The sequence below is a fragment of the Equus caballus genome, chromosome 24 (assembly GCF_041296265.1).
Source record: "Equus caballus isolate H_3958 breed thoroughbred chromosome 24, TB-T2T, whole genome shotgun sequence".
NCBI lineage: Eukaryota > Metazoa > Chordata > Mammalia > Perissodactyla > Equidae > Equus > Equus caballus.
Window position 1 is genome coordinate 4,839,091 of NC_091707.1, and position 18,642 is coordinate 4,857,732.

The following is an 18,642-nucleotide window of genomic DNA, read 5'->3' on the forward strand; positions in this document are numbered from 1 at the left end:
CCACCTGTCGGACACTACGGAATCACCTGCCGCGCATGCCGGAACCACCTCTCAGACGTGCCGGAAGCACGTGCCAGACACGCCGGAAACACCTACCGGACAGACCGGAACCACCTGCCAAGGACGCCGGAGCCACCTGTTTGACTCGCTGGAACCACCTGCCGGACAGGCCAATATCAACTGCTGGCTATGCCAGAACCACCTGGGGGACAGTCCGGGATCACCTGCCAGCCATGGCGGAACCACCTCTCAGACGTACCAGAACCACCTGCCGGAGAAGCTGGAAACACGTCCTGGACAGACTGGAACCACGTGACGGCCATGCCTGAACCACCTGCCGAGCACGGCGGAACCACCTGCCGGACACGCCAAAATCACCTGCGGGCTACGCCAGAACCACTTGGACGACTCTCCGAAATGACCTGCCGGGCATGTTGGAACCACCTCTCAGACGTGCCAGAAGCACGTGGCGGACAGTCCGGAATCACCTGTTGGGCATACGCAACCACCTCTGACACGTACCAGAACCACGTGCCGTGCACGCCGGAACCACCTACCGGACAGACCGGAATCCACTTTTGGGCATTCCGGACCACCAGTCAGATGTGCCAGAAACACGTGCCGGAGACGCCGGAAGCACCTGCGGAGCACGTCGCAACCACCTGATCAACTCGCCTGAACCACCTGCCGGACACGCCAAAATCACCTGCCCGCTACACCAGCACCACTTCGGGGACAAGCCGGAATCACGTGAGGGGCATGCCGGCACAGCCTCTCAGACTGAACCTCGTGCCGGACACCACAGAACCACCTGCCGGACAGACCGGAACCACCTGCCGGACACGCCGGAACCACCGGCTCGACCCGCCGGAACGACCGCTGGACATGCAAAATCACCTGCCGGCTATGCCGGAAACACTTGGCGAACACTCCAGAATTACCTGCCGAGCATGCCGGAGCCACCTGCTCGACTCGCCAGAAACACATGTCGGACACGCCAAAATCACCTGCCGGGTACGCCAGAACCACCTGGCGGACACTCCGAAACCACCTGTCGCGCATGCCGGAACCACCTCTCAGACGTGCCGGAAGCATGTGCCAGACACGCCGGAAACACCTACCGGACAGACCGGAACCACCTGCCAAGAACGCCGGAGCCACCTGTTCGACTCGCTGGAACCACCTGCCGGACAGGCCAATATCAACTGCTGGCTATGCCAGAACCACCTGGGGGACAGTCCGGGATCACCTGCCAGCCATGGCGGAACCACCTCTCAGACGTACCAGAACCGCCTGCCGGAGAAGCTGGAAACACGTCCTGGACAGACTGGAACCACGTGACGGCCATGCCTGAACCACCTGCCGAACACGGCTGAACCACCTGCCGGACACGCCAAAATCACCTGCGGGCTACGCCAGAACCACTTGGACGACTCTCCGAAATGACCTGCCGGGCATGTTGGAACCACCTCTCAGACGTGCCAGAAGCACGTGGCGGACAGTCCGGAATCACCTGTTGGGCATACGCAACCACCTCTGACACGTACCAGAACAACGTGCCGTGCACGCCGGAACCACCTACCGGACAGACCGGAATCAACTTTTGGGCATGCCGGAACCACCAGTCAGATGTGCCAGAAACACGTGCCGGAGACGCCGGAAGCACCTGCCGAGCACGTCGCAACCACCTGCTCAACTCGCCTGAACCACCTGCCGGACACGCGAAAATCACCTGCCCGCTACACCAGCACCACTTCGGGGACAAGCCGGAATCACGTGAGGGGCATGCCGGCACAGCCTCTCAGACTGAACCTCGTGCCGGACACCACAGAACCACCTGCCGGACAGACCGGAACCACCTGCCGGACACGCCGGAACCACCGGCTCGACCCGCCAGAACGACCGCTGGACATGCAAAATCACCTGCCGGCTACGCCGGAAACACTTCGCGAACACTCCAGAATCACCTGCCGGGCATGCCGGAACCACCTCTCAGATATGCCAGAACCACGTGCCAATGACCCCGGAAGCACCTGCCGAGCACGCCGGAACCACCGGCTCGACCCGCCGGAACGACCGCTGGACATGCAAAATCACCTGCCGGCTATGCCGGAAACACTTGGCGAACACTCCGGAATTACCTGCCGAGCATGCCGGAGCCACCTGCTCGACTCGCCAGAAACACATGTCGGACACGCCAAAATCACCTGCCGGGTACGCCAGAACCACCTGGCGGACACTCCGAAACCACCTGTCGCGCATGCCGGAACCACCTCTCAGACGTGCCTGAAGCACGTGCCGGACACGCAGGAATCACCTAACAGACAGACCGGAACCACCTGCCGAGAACGCCGGAACCACCTGCTCGACTCGCGAGAACCACCTGCCGGACACGCAAAAATCACCTGCCGGCTACGCCACAACCAGTTGGGGAAAACTGCGGAATCACCTGCCGGGCTTACTGGAACCACCTGCCGGTCATGCCAAAATCACCTGCCAACTACGCCAGTACCACTTGGCGGACACTGTGGAAACACCTGTCGGGCCGGCCGGAACCACATCTCAGACGTGCCAGAACCATGTGCATGAGATGCTGGAACCACACCCCGAACAGACGGAAAACACCTGCCAGACCCGTCTGAACAACCTGCCGAGCACGCCGGAGCCACCTGCTCGACTCGCCGGAACCACCTACCTGACATGCCCAAATCACCAGCCGGGTATGCCAGAACCACTTGGCGGACACTCCGGAATCATCTGCCGGACATGCCGGAACCAGCTCTCAGACACAACAGAACCACGTGCCGGAGACGCCGGAAGCACCTGCCGAGCATGCCGGAGCCACCTGCTCGACTCGCCAGAAACACCTGTCGGACATGCCAAAATCACCTGCTGGGTACGCCAGAACCACCTGGCAGACACTACGGAATCACCTGTCGCGCATGCCGGAACCACCTCTCAGACGTGCCGGAAGCACGTGCCGGACACGCCGGAATCACCTACCAGACAGACCGGAACCACCTGCCGAGCACGCCGGAGCCACCTGTTCGACTCGCTGGAACCACCTGCCGGACAGGCCAATATCAACTGCTGGCTATGCCAGAACCACCTGGGGGACGGTCCGGAAACAGCTGCCAGCCATGGCGGAACCACCTCTCAGACGTACCAGAACCACCTGCCGGAGAAGCTGGAAACACGTCCTGGACAGTCTGGAACCACCTGCCGGCCAAGCCTGAACCACCTGCCAAGCACAACGGAACAACCTGCCAGACACGCCAAAATCACCTGCGTGTTATGCCAGAACCACTTGGAGGACTCTCTGGGATGACCTGCCGGGCATGCCGGAACCACCTCTCAGACGTGCCAGAACCATGTGGCGGACAGTCCGGAATCACCTGTTGGGCATGCGCAACCACCTCTGAGACGTACCAGAACCACATGCCGTGCAGGCTGGAACCACCTACCGGACAGACCGGAATCACCTTTCGGGCATGCCGGAACCACCTGTCAGATGTGCCAGAAACACGTGCCGGAGACGCCGGAAGCACCTGCCAAGCACGTCGGAACCACCTGCTCAACTCGCCTGAACCACCTGCCGGACATGCCAAAATCACCTGCCGACTATGCCAGAACCACTTGGCGAACACTCCGGAATCACTTGCCGGGCATGCAGGAACCACCTCTCAGACATGCCAGAACCCCGTGCCAATGACCCCGGAAGCACCTGCCGAGCACGCGGGAACCACCTGCTCGACTCGCCAGAACCACCTGCCGGACACGCAAAAATCACCTGCCGGCTACGCCACAACCAGTTGGGGAACACTTTGGAATCACCTGCCAGGCTTGCTTGAACCACCTGCCAGTCATGCCAAAATCACCTGCCAACTACGCCAGAACCGCTTGGCGGACACTGCGGAAACACCTGTCGGGCCGGCTGGAACCACATCTCAGACGTGCCAGAAGCGTGTTCATGAGATGCTGGAACCACACCCCGAACAGACGGATACCACCTGCCAGAACCGCCTGAACCACCTGCTGAGCACGCCGGAACCACCTGCTCGACTCACCGGTACCACCTCCCTGACACGCCAAAATCACCTGCTGGGTATGCCAGAACCACTTGGCGGACACTCCGGAATCATCTGCCGGACATGCCGGAACCAGCTCTCAGACACACCAGAACCAAGTGCCGGAGACGCCGGAAGCACCTGCCGAGCATGCCGGAGCCACCTGCTCGACTCGCCAGAAACACCTGCCGGACACGCCAAAATCACCTGCCGGGTATGCCAGAACCACCTGTCGGACACTACGGAATCACCTGCCGCGCATGCCGGAACCACCTCTCAGACGTGCCGGAAGCACGTGCCAGACACGCTGGAAACACCTACCGGACAGACCGGAACCACCTGCCAAGAACGCCAGAGCCACCTGTTTGACTCGCTGGAACAACCTGCCGGACAGGCCAATATCAACTGCTGGCTATGCCAGAACCACCTGGGGGACAGTCCGGGATCACCTGCCAGCCATGGCGGAACCACCTCTCAGACGTACCAGAACCACCTGCCGGAGAAGCTGGAAACACGTCCTGGACAGACTGGAACCACGTGATGGCCATGCCTGAACCACCTGCCGAGCACGGCGGAACCACCTGCCGGACACGCCAAAATCACCTGCGGGCTACGCCAGAACCACTTGGACGACTCTCCGAAATGACCTGCCGGGCATGTTGGAACCACCTCTCAGACATGCCAGAAGCACGTGGCGGACAGTCCGGAATCACCTGTTGGGCATACGCAACCACCTCTGACACGTACCAGAACCACGTGCCGTGCACGCCGGAACCACCTACCGGACAGACCGGAATCCACTTTTGGGCATGCCGGAACCACCAGTCAGATGTGCCAGAAACACGTGCCGGAGACGCCGGAAGCACCTGCGGAGCACGTCGCAACCACCTGATCAACTCGCCTGAACCACCTGCCGGACACGCCAAAATCACCTGCCCGCTACACCAGCACCACTTCGGGGACAAGCCGGAATCACGTGAGGGGCATGCCGGCACAGCCTCTCAGACTGAACCTCGTGCCGGACACCACAGAACCACCTGCCGGACAGACCGGAACCACATGCCGGACACGCCGGAACCACCGGCTCGACCCGCCGGAACGACCGCTGGACATGCAAAATCACCTGCCGGCTACGCCGGAAACACTTGGCGAACACTCCGGAATCACCTGCCGGGCATGCCGGAACCACCTCTCAGATATGCCAGAACCACGTGCCAATGACCCCGGAAGCACCTGCCGAGCACGCTGGAACCACCTGCTCGACTCGCCAGAACCACCTGCCGGACACGCGTAAATCACCTGCCGGTTACGCCACAACCAGTTGGGGAACACTTTGGAATCACCTGCCAGGCTTGCTGGAACCACCTGCCAGTCATGCCAAAATCACCTGCCAACTACGCCAGAACCGCTTGGCGGACACTGCGGAAACACCTGTCGGGCCGGCTGGAACCACATCTCAGACGTGCCAGAAACGTGTTCATGAGATGCTGGAACCACACCCCGAACAGACGGATACCACCTGCCAGAACCGCCTGAACCACCTGCTGAGCACGCCGGAACCACCTGCTCGACTCACCGGTACCACCTCCCTGACACGCCAAAATCACCTGCTGGGTATGCCAGAACCACTTGGCGGACACTCCGGAATCATCTGCCGGACATGCCGGAACCAGCTCTCAGACACACCAGAACCAAGTGCCGGAGACGCCGGAAGCACCTGCCGAGCATGCCGGAGCCACCTGCTCGACTCGCCAGAAACACCTGCCGGACACGCCAAAATCACCTGCCGGGTATGCCAGAACCACCTGTCGGACACTACGGAATCACCTGCCGCGCATGCCGGAACCACCTCTCAGACGTGCCGGAAGCACGTGCCAGACACGCTGGAAACACCTACCGGACAGACCGGAACCAGCTGCCAAGAACGCCAGAGCCACCTGTTTGACTCGCTGGAACAACCTGCCGGACAGGCCAATATCAACTGCTGGCTATGCCAGAACCACCTGGGGGACAGTCCGGGATCACCTGCCAGCCATGGCGGAACCACCTCTCAGACGTACCAGAACCACCTGCCGGAGAAGCTGGAAACACGTCCTGGACAGACTGGAACCACGTGACGGCCATGCCTGAACCACCTGCCGAGCACGGCGGAACCACCTGCCGGACACGCCAAAATCACCTGCGGGCTACGCCAGAACCACTTGGACGACTCTCCGAAATGACCTGCCGGGCATGTTGGAACCACCTCTCAGACATGCCAGAAGCACGTGGCGGACAGTCCGGAATCACCTGTTGGGCATACGCAACCACCTCTGACACGTACCAGAACCACGTGCCGTGCACGCCGGAACCACCTACCGGACAGACCGGAATCCACTTTTGGGCATGCCGGAACCACCAGTCAGATGTGCCAGAAACACGTGCCGGAGACGCCGGAAGCACCTGCGGAGCACGTCGCAACCACCTGATCAACTCGCCTGAACCACCTGCCGGACACGCCAAAATCACCTGCCCGCTACACCAGCACCACTTCGGGGACAAGCCGGAATCACGTGAGGGGCATGCCGGCACAGCCTCTCAGACTGAACCTCGTGCCGGACACCACAGAACCACCTGCCGGACAGACCGGAACCACCTGCCGGACACGCCGGAACCACCGGCTCGACCCGCCGGAACGACCGCTGGACATGCAAAATCACCTGCCGGCTACGCCGGAAACACTTGGCGAACACTCCGGAATCACCTGCCGGGCATGCCGGAACCACCTCTCAGATATGCCAGAACCACGTGCCAATGACCCCGGAAGCACCTGCCGAGCACGCTGGAACCACCTGCTCGACTCGCCAGAACCACCTGCCGGACACGCGTAAATCGCCTGCCGGTTACGCCACAACCAGTTGGGGAACACTTTGGAATCACCTGCCAGGCTTGCTGGAACCACCTGCCAGTCATGCCAAAATCACCTGCCAACTACGCCAGAACCGCTTGGCGGACACTGCGGAAACACCTGTCGGGCCGGCTGGAACCACATCTCAGACGTGCCAGAAACGTGTTCATGAGATGCTGGAACCACACCCCGAACAGACGGATACCACCTGCCAGAACCGCCTGAACCACCTGCTGAGCACGCCGGAACCACCTGCTCGACTCACCGGTACCACCTCCCTGACACGCCAAAATCACCTGCTGGGTATGCCAGAACCACTTGGCGGACACTCCGGAATCATCTGCCGGACATGCCGGAACCAGGTCTCAGACACACCAGAACCAAGTGCCGGAGACGCCGGAAGCACCTGCCGAGCATGCCGGAGCCACCTGCTCGACTCGCCAGAAACACCTGCCGGACACGCCAAAATCACCTGCCGGGTATGCCAGAACAACTTCGGGGACAAGCCGGAATCACGTGAGGGGCATGCCAGCACAGCCTCTCAGACTGAACCTCGTGCCGGACACCACAGAACCACCTGCCAGACAGACCGGAACCACCTGCCGGACACGCCGGAACCACCGGCTCGACCCGCCGGAACGACCGCTGGACATGCAAAATCACCTGCCGGCTACGCCGGAAACACTTGGCAAACACTCCGGAATCACCTGCCGGGCATGCCGGAACCACCTCTCAGATATGCCAGAACCACGTGCCAATGACCCCGGAAGCACCTGCCGAGCACGCCGGAACCACCTGCTCGACTCGCCAGAACCACCTGCCGGACACGCAAAAATCACCTGCCGGCTACGCCACAACCAGTTGGGGAACACTTCGGAATCACCTGCCGGGCTTGCTGGAACCACCTGCTGGTCATGCGAAAATCACCTGCTGGGTATGCCAGAACCGCTTGGCGGACACTCCGGAATCATCTGCCGGACATGCCGGAACCAGCTCTCAGACACACCAGAACCAAGTGCCGGAGACGCCGGAAGCACCTGCCGAGCATTCCGGAGCCACCTGCTCAACTCGCCAGAAACACATGTCGGAGACGCCAAAATCACCTGCCGGGTACGCCAGAACCACCTGGCGAACACTCCGAAACCACCTGTCGCGTATGCCGGAACCACCTCTCAGACGTGCCGGAAGCACGTGCCGGACACGCCGGAATCACCTACCAGACAGACCGGAACCACCTGCCGAGCACGCAGGAACCACCTGCTCGACTCGCCAGAACCACCTGCCGGACACGCAAAAATCACCTGCCGTCTACGCCACAACCAGTTGGGGAAAACTTCGGAATCACCTGCCGGGCTTGCTGGAACCACCTGCCGGTCATGCCAAAATCACCTGCCAACTACGCCAGTACCACTTGGCGGACACTGTGGAAACACCTGTCGGGCCGGCCGGAACCACATCTCAGACGTGCCAGAACCATGTGCATGAGATGCTGGAACCACACCCTGAACAGACGGAAAACACCTGCCAGACCCGTCTGAACAACCTGCCGAGCACGCCGGAGCCACCTGCTCGACTCGCCGGAACCACCTACCTGACATGCCCAAATCACCAGCCGGGTATGCCAGAACCACTTGGCGGACACTCCGGAGTCATCTGCCGGACATGCCGGAACCAGCTCTCAGACACACCAGAACCACGTGCCGGAGACGCCGGAAGCACCTGCCGAGCATGCCGGAGCCACCTGCTCGACTCGCCAGAAACACCTGCCGGACACGCCAAAATCACCTGCCGGGTATGCCAGAACCACCTGTCGGACACTACGGAATCACCTGCCGCGCATGCCGGAACCACCTCTCAGACGTGCCGGAAGCACGTGCCAGACACGCCGGAAACACCTACCGGACAGACCGGTACCACCTGCCAAGAACGCCGGAGCCACCTGTTTGACTCGCTGGAACCACCTCCCGGACAGACCAATATCAACTGCTGGCTATGCCAGAACCACCTGGGGGACAGTCCGGGATCACCTGCCAGCCATGGCGGAACCACCTCTCAGACGTACCAGAACCACCTGCCAGAGAAGCTGGAAACACGTCCTGGACAGACTGGAACCACGTGACGGCCATGCCTGAACCACCTGCCGAGCACGGCGGAACCACCTGCCGGACACGCCAAAATCACCTGCGGGCTACGCCAGAACCACTTGGACGACTCTCCGAAATGACCTGCCGGGCATGTTGGAACCACCTCTCAGACATGCCAGAAGCACGTGGCGGACAGTCCGGAATCACCTGTTGGGCATACGCAACCACCTCTGACACGTACCAGAACCACGTGCCGTGCACGCCGGAACCACCTACCGGACAGACCGGAATCCACTTTTGGGCATGCCGGAACCACCAGTCAGATGTGCCAGAAACACGTGCCGGAGACGCCGGAAGCACCTGCGGAGCACGTCGCAACCACCTGATCAACTCGCCTGAACCACCTGCCGGACACGCCAAAATCACCTGCCCGCTACACCAGCACCACTTCGGGGACAAGCCGGAATCACGTGAGGGGCATGCCGGCACAGCCTCTCATACTGAACCTCGTGCCGGACACCACAGAACCACCTGCCGGACAGACCGGAACCACCTGCCGGACACGCCGGAACCACCGGCTCGACCCGCCGGAACGACCGCTGGACATGCAAAATCACCTGCCGGCTACGCCGGAAACACTTGGCGAACACTCCGGAATCACCTGCCGGGCATGCCGGAACCACCTCTCAGATATGCCAGAACCACGTGCCAATGACCCCGGAAGCACCTGCCGAGCACGCTGGAACCACCTGCTCGACTCGCCAGAACCACCTGCCGGACACGCGTAAATCACCTGCCGGTTACGCCACAACCAGTTGGGGAACACTTTGGAATCACCTGCCAGGCTTGCTGGAACCACCTGCCAGTCATGCCAAAATCACCTGCCAACTACGCCAGAACCGCTTGGCGGACACTGCGGAAACACCTGTCGGGCCGGCTGGAACCACATCTCAGACGTGCCAGAAACGTGTTCATGAGATGCTGGAACCACACCCCGAACAGACGGATACCACCTGCCAGAACCGCCTGAACCACCTGCTGAGCACGCCGGAACCACCTGCTCGACTCACCGGTACCACCTCCCTGACACGCCAAAATCACCTGCTGGGTATGCCAGAACCACTTGGCGGACACTCCGGAATCATCTGCCGGACATGCCGGAACCAGCTCTCAGACACACCAGAACCAAGTGCCGGAGACGCCGGAAGCACCTGCCGAGCATGCCGGAGCCACCTGCTCGACTCGCCAGAAACACCTGCCGGACACGCCAAAATCACCTGCCGGGTATGCCAGAACCACCTGGCGGACACTACGGAATCACCTGCCGCGCATGCAGGAACCACCTCTCAGACGTGCCGGAAGCACGTGCCAGACACGCCGGAAACACCTACCGGACAGACCGGAACCACCTGCCAAGAACGCCGGAGCCACCTGTTCGACTCGCTGGAACCACCTGCCGGACAGGCCAATATCAACTGCTGGCTATGCCAGAACCACCTGGGGGACAGTCCGGGATCACCTGCCAGCCATGGCGGAACCACCTCTCAGACGTACCAGAAACGCCTGCCGGAGAAGCTGGAAACACGTCCTGGACAGACTGGAACCACGTGACGGCCATGCCTGAACCACCTGCCGAACACGGCTGAACCACCTGCCGGACACGCCAAAATCACCTGCGGGCTACGCCAGAACCACTTGGACGACTCTCCGAAATGACCTGCCGGGCATGTTGGAACCACCTCTCAGACGTGCCAGAAGCACGTGGCGGACAGTCCGGAATCACCTGTTGGGCATACGCAACCACCTCTGACACGTACCAGAACAACGTGCCGTGCACGCCGGAACCACCTACCGGACAGACCGGAATCAACTTTTGGGCATGCCGGAACCACCAGTCAGATGTGCCAGAAACACGTGCCGGAGACGCCGGAAGCACCTGCCGAGCACGTCGCAACCACCTGCTCAACTCGCCTGAACCACCTGCCGGACACGCCAAAATCACCTGCCCGCTACACCAGCACCACTTCCGGGACAAGCCGGAATCACGTGAGGGGCATGCCGGCACAGCCTCTCAGACTGAACCTCGTGCCGGACACCACAGAACCACCTGCCGGACAGACCGGAACCTCCTGCCGGACACGCCGGAACCACCGGCTCGACCCGCCAGAACGACCGCTGGACATGCAAAATCACCTGCCGGCTACGCCGGAAACACTTCGCGAACACTCCAGAATCACCTGCCGGGCATGCCGGAACCACCTCTCAGATATGCCAGAACCACGTGCCAATGACCCCGGAAGCACCTGCCGAGCACGCCGGAACCACCTGCTCGACTCGCCAGAACCACCTGCCGGACACGCAAAAATCACCTGCCGGCTACGCCACAACCAGTTGGGGAAAACTTCGGAATCACCTGCCGGGCTTGCTGGAACCACCTGCCGGTCATGCCAAAATCACCTGCCAACTACGCCAGTACCACTTGGCGGACACTGTGGAAACACCTGTCGGGCCGGCCGGAACCACATCTCAGACGTGCCAGAACCATGTGCATGAGATGCTGGAACCACACCCTGAACAGACGGAAAACACCTGCCAGACCCGTCTGAACAACCTGCCGAGCACGCCGGAGCCACCTGCTCGACTCGCCGGAACCACCTACCTGACATGCCCAAATCACCAGCCGGGTATGCCAGAACCACTTGGCGGACACTCCGGAATCATCTGCCGGACATGCCGGAACCAGCTCTCAGACACACCAGAACCACGTGCCGGAGACGCCGGAAGCACCTGCCGAGCATGCCGGAGCCACCTGCTCGACTCGCCAGAAACACCTGTCGGACACGCCAAAATCACCTGCCGGGTACGCCAGAATCACCTGGCGGACACTCCGAAATCACCTGTCGCGCATGCCGGAACCACCTCTCAGACGTGCCGGAAGCACGTGCCGGACACGCCGGAATCACCTACCGGACAGACCGGAACCACCTGCCGAGCACGCCGGAGCCACCTGTTCGACTCGCTGGAACCACCTGCCGGACAGGCCAATATCAACTGCTGGCTATGCCAGAACCACCTGGGGGACGGTCCGGAATCACCTGCCAGCCATGGCGGAACCACCTCTCAGACGTACCAGAACCACCTGCCGGAGAAGCTGGAAACACGTCCTGGACAGTCTGGAACCACCTGCCGGCCAAGCCTGAACCACCTGCCAAGCACAACGGAACAACCTGCCAGACACGCCAAAATCACCTGCGTGTTATGCCAGAACCACTTGGAGGACTCTCTGGGATGACCTGCCGGGCATGCCGGAACCACCTCTCAGACGTGCCAGAACCATGTGGCGGACAGTCCGGAATCACCTGTTGGGCATGCGCAACCACCTCTGACACGTACCAGAACCACATGCTGTGCAGGCTGGAACCACCTACCGGACAGACCGGAATCACCTTTCGGGCATGCCGGAACCACCTGTCAGATGTGCCAGAAACACGTGCCGGAGACGCCGGAAGCACCTGCCAAGCACGTTGGAACCACCTGCTCAACTCGCCTGAACCACCTGCCGGACATGCCAAAATCACCTGCCGACTATGCCAGAACCACTTGGCGAACACTCCGGAATCACTTGCCGGGCATGCAGGAACCACCTCTCAGACATGCCAGAACCCCGTGCCAATGACCCCGGAAGCACCAGCCGAGCACGCCGGAACCACCTGCTCGACTCGCCAGAACCACCTGCCGATCACGCAAAAATCACCTGCCGGCTACGCCACAACCAGTTGGTGAACACTTTGGAATCACCTGCCAGGCTCGCTGGAACCACCTGCCAGTCATGCCAAAATCACCTGCCAACTACGCCAGAACCGCTTGGCGGACACTGCGGAAACACCTGTCGGGCCGGCTGGAACCACATCTCAGACGTGCCAGAAACGTGTTCATGAGATGCTGGAACCACACCCCGAACAGACGGATACCACCTGCCAGAACCGCCTGAACCACCTGCTGAGCACGCCGGAACCACCTGCTCGACTCACCGGTACCACCTCCCTGACACGCCAAAATCACCTGCTGGGCATGCCAGAACCACTTGGCGCACACTCCGGAATCATCTGCCGGACATGCCGGAACCAGCTCTCAGACACACCAGAACCAAGTGCCGGAGACGCCGGAAGCACCTGCCGAGCATGCCGGAGCCACCTGCTCGACTCGCCAGAAACACCTGCCGGACACGCCAAAATCACCTGCCGGGTATGCCAGAACCACTTCGGGGACAAGCCGGAATCACGTGAGGGGCATGCCGGCACAGCCTCTCAGACTGAACCTCGTGCCGGACACCACAGAACCACCTGCCGGACAGACCGGAACCACCTGCCGGACACGCCGGAACCACCGGCTCGACCCTCCGGAACGACCGCTGGACATGCAAAATCACCTGCTGGCTACGCCGGAAACACTTGGCGAGCACTCCGGAATCACCTGCCAGGCATGCCGGAACCACCTCTCAGATATGCCAGAACCACGTGCCAATGACTCCGGAAGCACCTGCCGAGCACGCCGGAACCACCTGCTCGACTCGCCAGAACCACCTGCCGGACACGCAAAAATCACCTGCCGGCTAGGCCACAACCAGTTGGGGAACACTTCGGAATCACCTGCCGGGCTTGCTGGAACCACCTGCCGGTCATGCGAAAATCACCTGCTGGGTATGCCAGAACCACTTGGCGGACACTCCGGAATCATCTGCCGGACATGCCGGAACCAGCTCTCAGACACACCAGAACCAAGTGCCGGAGACGCCGGAAGCACCTGCCGAGCATGCCGGAGCCACCTGCTCGACTCGCCAGAAACACCTGCCGGACACGCCAAAATCACCTGCCGGGTATGCCAGAACCACCTGTCGGACACTACGGAATCACCTGCCGCGCATGCCGGAACCACCACTCAGACGTGCCGGAAGCACGTGCCAGACACGCCGGAAACACCTACCGGACAGACCGGAACCACCTGCCAAGGACGCCGGAGCCACCTGTTTGACTCGCTGGAACCACCTGCCTGACAGGCCAATATCAACTGCTGGCTATGCCAGAACCACCTGGGGGACAGTCCGGGATCACCTGCCAGCCATGGCGGAACCACCTCTCAAACGTACCAGAACCACCTGCCGGAGAAGCTGGAAACACGTCCTGGACAGACTGGAACCACGTGACGGCCATGCCTGAACCACCTGCCGAGCACGGCGGAACCACCTGCCGGACACGCCAAAATCACCTGCGGGCTACGCCAGAACCACTTGGACGACTCTCCGAAATGACCTGCCGGGCATGTTGGAACCACCTCTCAGACGTGCCAGAAGCACGTGGCGGACAGTCCGGAATCACCTGTTGGGCATACGCAACCACCTCTGACACGTACCAGAACCACGTGCCGTGCACGCCGGAACCACCTACCGGACAGACCGGAATCCACTTTTGGGCATTCCGGACCACCAGTCAGATGTGCCAGAAACACGTGCCGGAGACGCCGGAAGCACCTGCGGAGCACGTCGCAACCACCTGATCAACTCGCCTGAACCACCTGCCGGACACGCCAAAATCACCTGCCCGCTACACCAGCACCACTTCGGGGACAAGCCGGAATCACGTGAGGGGCATGCCGGCACAGCCTCTCAGACTGAACCTCGTGCCGGACACCACAGAACCACCTGCCGGACAGACCGGAACCACCTGCCGGACACGCCGGAACCACCGGCTCGACCCGCCGGAACGACCGCTGGACATGCAAAATCACCTGCCGGCTATGCCGGAAACACTTGGCGAACACTCCGGAATTACCTGCCGAGCATGCCGGAGCCACCTGCTCGACTTGCCAGAAACACATGTCGGACACGCCAAAATCACCTGCCGGGTACGCCAGAACCACCTGGCGGACACTCCGAAACCACCTGTCGCGCATGCCGGAACCACCTCTCAGACGTGCCGGAAGCACGTGCCGGACACGCAGGAATCACCTAACAGACAGACCGGAACCACCTGCCGAGAACGCCGGAACCACCTGCTCGACTCGCGAGAACCACCTGCCGGACACGCAAAAATCACCTGCCGGCTACGCCACAACCAGTTGGGGAAAACTGCGGAATCACCTGCCGGGCTTGCTGGAACCACCTGCCGGTCATGCCAAAATCACCTGCCAACTACGCCAGTACCACTTGGCGGACACTGTGGAAACACCTGTCGGGCCGGCCGGAACCACATCTCAGACGTGCCAGAACCATGTGCATGAGATGCTGGAACCACACCCTGAACAGACGGAAAACACCTGCCAGACCCGTCTGAACAACCTGCCGAGCACGCCGGAGCCACCTGCTCGACTCGCCGGAACCACCTACCTGACATGCCCAAATCACCAGCCGGGTATGCCAGAACCACTTGGCGGACACTCCGGAATCATCTGCCGGACATGCCGGAACCAGCTCTCAGACACACCAGAACCACGTGCCGGAGACGCCGGAAGCACCTGCCGAGCATGCCGGAGCCACCTGCTCGACTCGCCAGAAACACCTGTCAGACACGCCAAAATCACCTGCCGGGTACGCCAGAATCACCTGGCGGACACTCCGAAATCACCTGTCGCGCATGCCGGAACCACCTCTCAGACGTGCCGGAAGCACGTGCCGGACACGCCGGAATCACCTACCAGACAGACCGGAACCACCTGCCGAGCACGCCGGAGCCACCTGTTCGACTCGCTGGAACCACCTGCCGGACAGGCCAATATCAACTGCTGGCTATGCCAGAACCACCTGGGGGACGGTCCGGAAACAGCTGCCAGCCATGGCGGAACCACCTCTCAGACGTACCAGAACCACCTGCCGGAGAAGCTGGAAACACGTCCTGGACAGTCTGGAACCACCTGCCGGCCAAGCCTGAACCACCTGCCAAGCACAACGGAACAACCTGCCAGACACGCCAAAATCACCTGCGTGTTATGCCAGAACCACTTGGAGGACTCTCTGGGATGACCTGCCGGGCATGCCGGAACCACCTCTCAGACGTGCCAGAACCATGTGGCGGACAGTCCGGAATCACCTGTTGGGCATGCGCAACCACCTCTGAGACGTACCAGAACCACATGCCGTGCAGGCTGGAACCACCTACCGGACAGACCGGAATCACCTTTCGGGCATGCCGGAACCACCTGTCAGATGTGCCAGAAACACGTGCCGGAGACGCCGGAAGCACCTGCCAAGCACGTTGGAACCACCTGCTCAACTCGCCTGAACCACCTGCCGGACATGCCAAAATCACCTGCCGACTATGCCAGAACCACTTGGCGAACACTCCGGAATGACTTGCCGGGCATGCAGGAACCACCTCTCAGACATGCCAGAACCCCGTGCCAATGACCCCGGAAGCACCAGCCGAGCACGCCGGAACCACCTGCTCGACTCGCCAGAACCACCTGCCGATCACGCAAAAATCACCTGCCGGCTACGCCACAACCAGTTGGTGAACACTTTGGAATCACCTGCCAGGCTCGCTGGAACCACCTGCCAGTCATGCCAAAATCACCTGCCAACTACGCCAGAACCGCTTGGCGGACACTGCGGAAACACCTGTCGGGCCGGCTGGAACCACATCTCAGACGTGCCAGAAACGTGTTCATGAGATGCTGGAACCACACCCCGAACAGACGGATACCACCTGCCAGAACCGCCTGAACCACCTGCTGAGCACGCCGGAACCACCTGCTCGACTCACCGGTACCACCTCCCTGACACGCCAAAATCACCTGCTGGGCATGCCAGAACCACTTGGCGCACACTCCGGAATCATCTGCCGGACATGCCGGAACCAGCTCTCAGACACACCAGAACCAAGTGCCGGAGACGCCGGAAGCACCTGCCGAGCATGCCGGAGCCACCTGCTCGACTCGCCAGAAACACCTGCCGGACACGCCAAAATCAGCTGCCGGGTATGCCAGAACCACCTGTCGGACACTACGGAATCACCTGCCGCGCATGCCGGAACCACCTCTCAGACGTGCCGGAAGCACGTGCCAGACACGCCGGAAACACCTACCGGACAGACCGGAACCACCTGCCAAGAACGCCGGAGCCACCTGTTTGACTCGCTGGAACCACCTCCCGGACAGACCAATATCAACTGCTGGCTATGCCAGAACCACCTGGGGGACAGTCCGGGATCACCTGCCAGCCATGGCGGAACCACCTCTCAGACGTACCAGAACCACCTGCCGGAGAAGCTGGAAACACGTCCTGGACAGACTGGAACCACGTGACGGCCATGCCTGAACCACCTGCCGAGCACGGCGGAACCACCTGCCGGACACGCCAAAATCACCTGCGGGCTACGCCAGAACCACTTGGACGACTCTCCGAAATGACCTGCCGGGCATGTTGGAACCACCTCTCAGACATGCCAGAAGCACGTGGCGGACAGTCCGGAATCACCTGTTGGGCATACGCAACCACCTCTGACACGTACCAGAACCACGTGCCGTGCACGCCGGAACCACCTACCGGACAGACCGGAATCCACTTTTGGGCATGCCGGAACCACCAGTCAGATGTGCCAGAAACACGTGCCGGAGACGCCGGAAGCACCTGCGGAGCACGTCGCAACCACCTGCTCAACTCGCCTGAACCACCTGCCGGACACGCCAAAATCACCTGCCCGCTACACCAGCACCACTTCCGGGACAAGCCGGAATCACGTGAGGGGCATGCCGGCACAGCCTCTCAGACTGAACCTCGTGCCGGACACCACAGAACCACCTGCCGGACAGACCGGAACCACCTGCCGGACACGCCGGAACCACCGGCTCGACCCGCCGGAACGACCGCTGGACATGCAAAATCACCTGCCGGCTACGCCGGAAACACTTGGCGAACACTCCGGAATCACCTGCCGGGCATGCCGGAACCACCTCTCAGATATGCCAGAACCACGTGCCAATGACCCCGGAAGCACCTGCCGAGCACGCGGGAACCACCTGCTCGACTCGCCAGAACCACCTGCCGGACACGCAAAAATCACCTGCCGGTTATGCCACAACCAGTTGGGGAACACTTTGGAATCACCTGCCAGGCTTGCTGGAACCACCTGCCAGTCATGCCAAAATCACCTGCCAACTACGCCAGAACCGCTTGGCGGACACTGCGGAAACACCTGTCGGGCCGGCTGGAACCACATCTCAGACGTGCCAGAAACGTGTTCATGAGATGCTGGAACCACACCCCGAACAGACGGATACCACCTGCCAGAACCGCCTGAACCACCTGCTGAGCACGCCGGAACCACCTGCTCGACTCACCGGTACCACCTCCCTGACACGCCAAAATCACCTGCTGGGTATGCCAGAACCACTTGGCGGACACTCCGGAATCATCTGCCGGACATGCCGGAACCAGCTCTCAGACACACCAGAACCAAGTGCCGGAGACGCCGGAAGCACCTGCCGAGCATGCCGGAGCCACCTGCTCGACTCGCCAGAAACACCTGCCGGACACGCCAAAATCACCTGCCGGGTATGCCAGAACCACCTGTCGGACACTACGGAATCACCTGCCGCGCATGCCGGAACCACC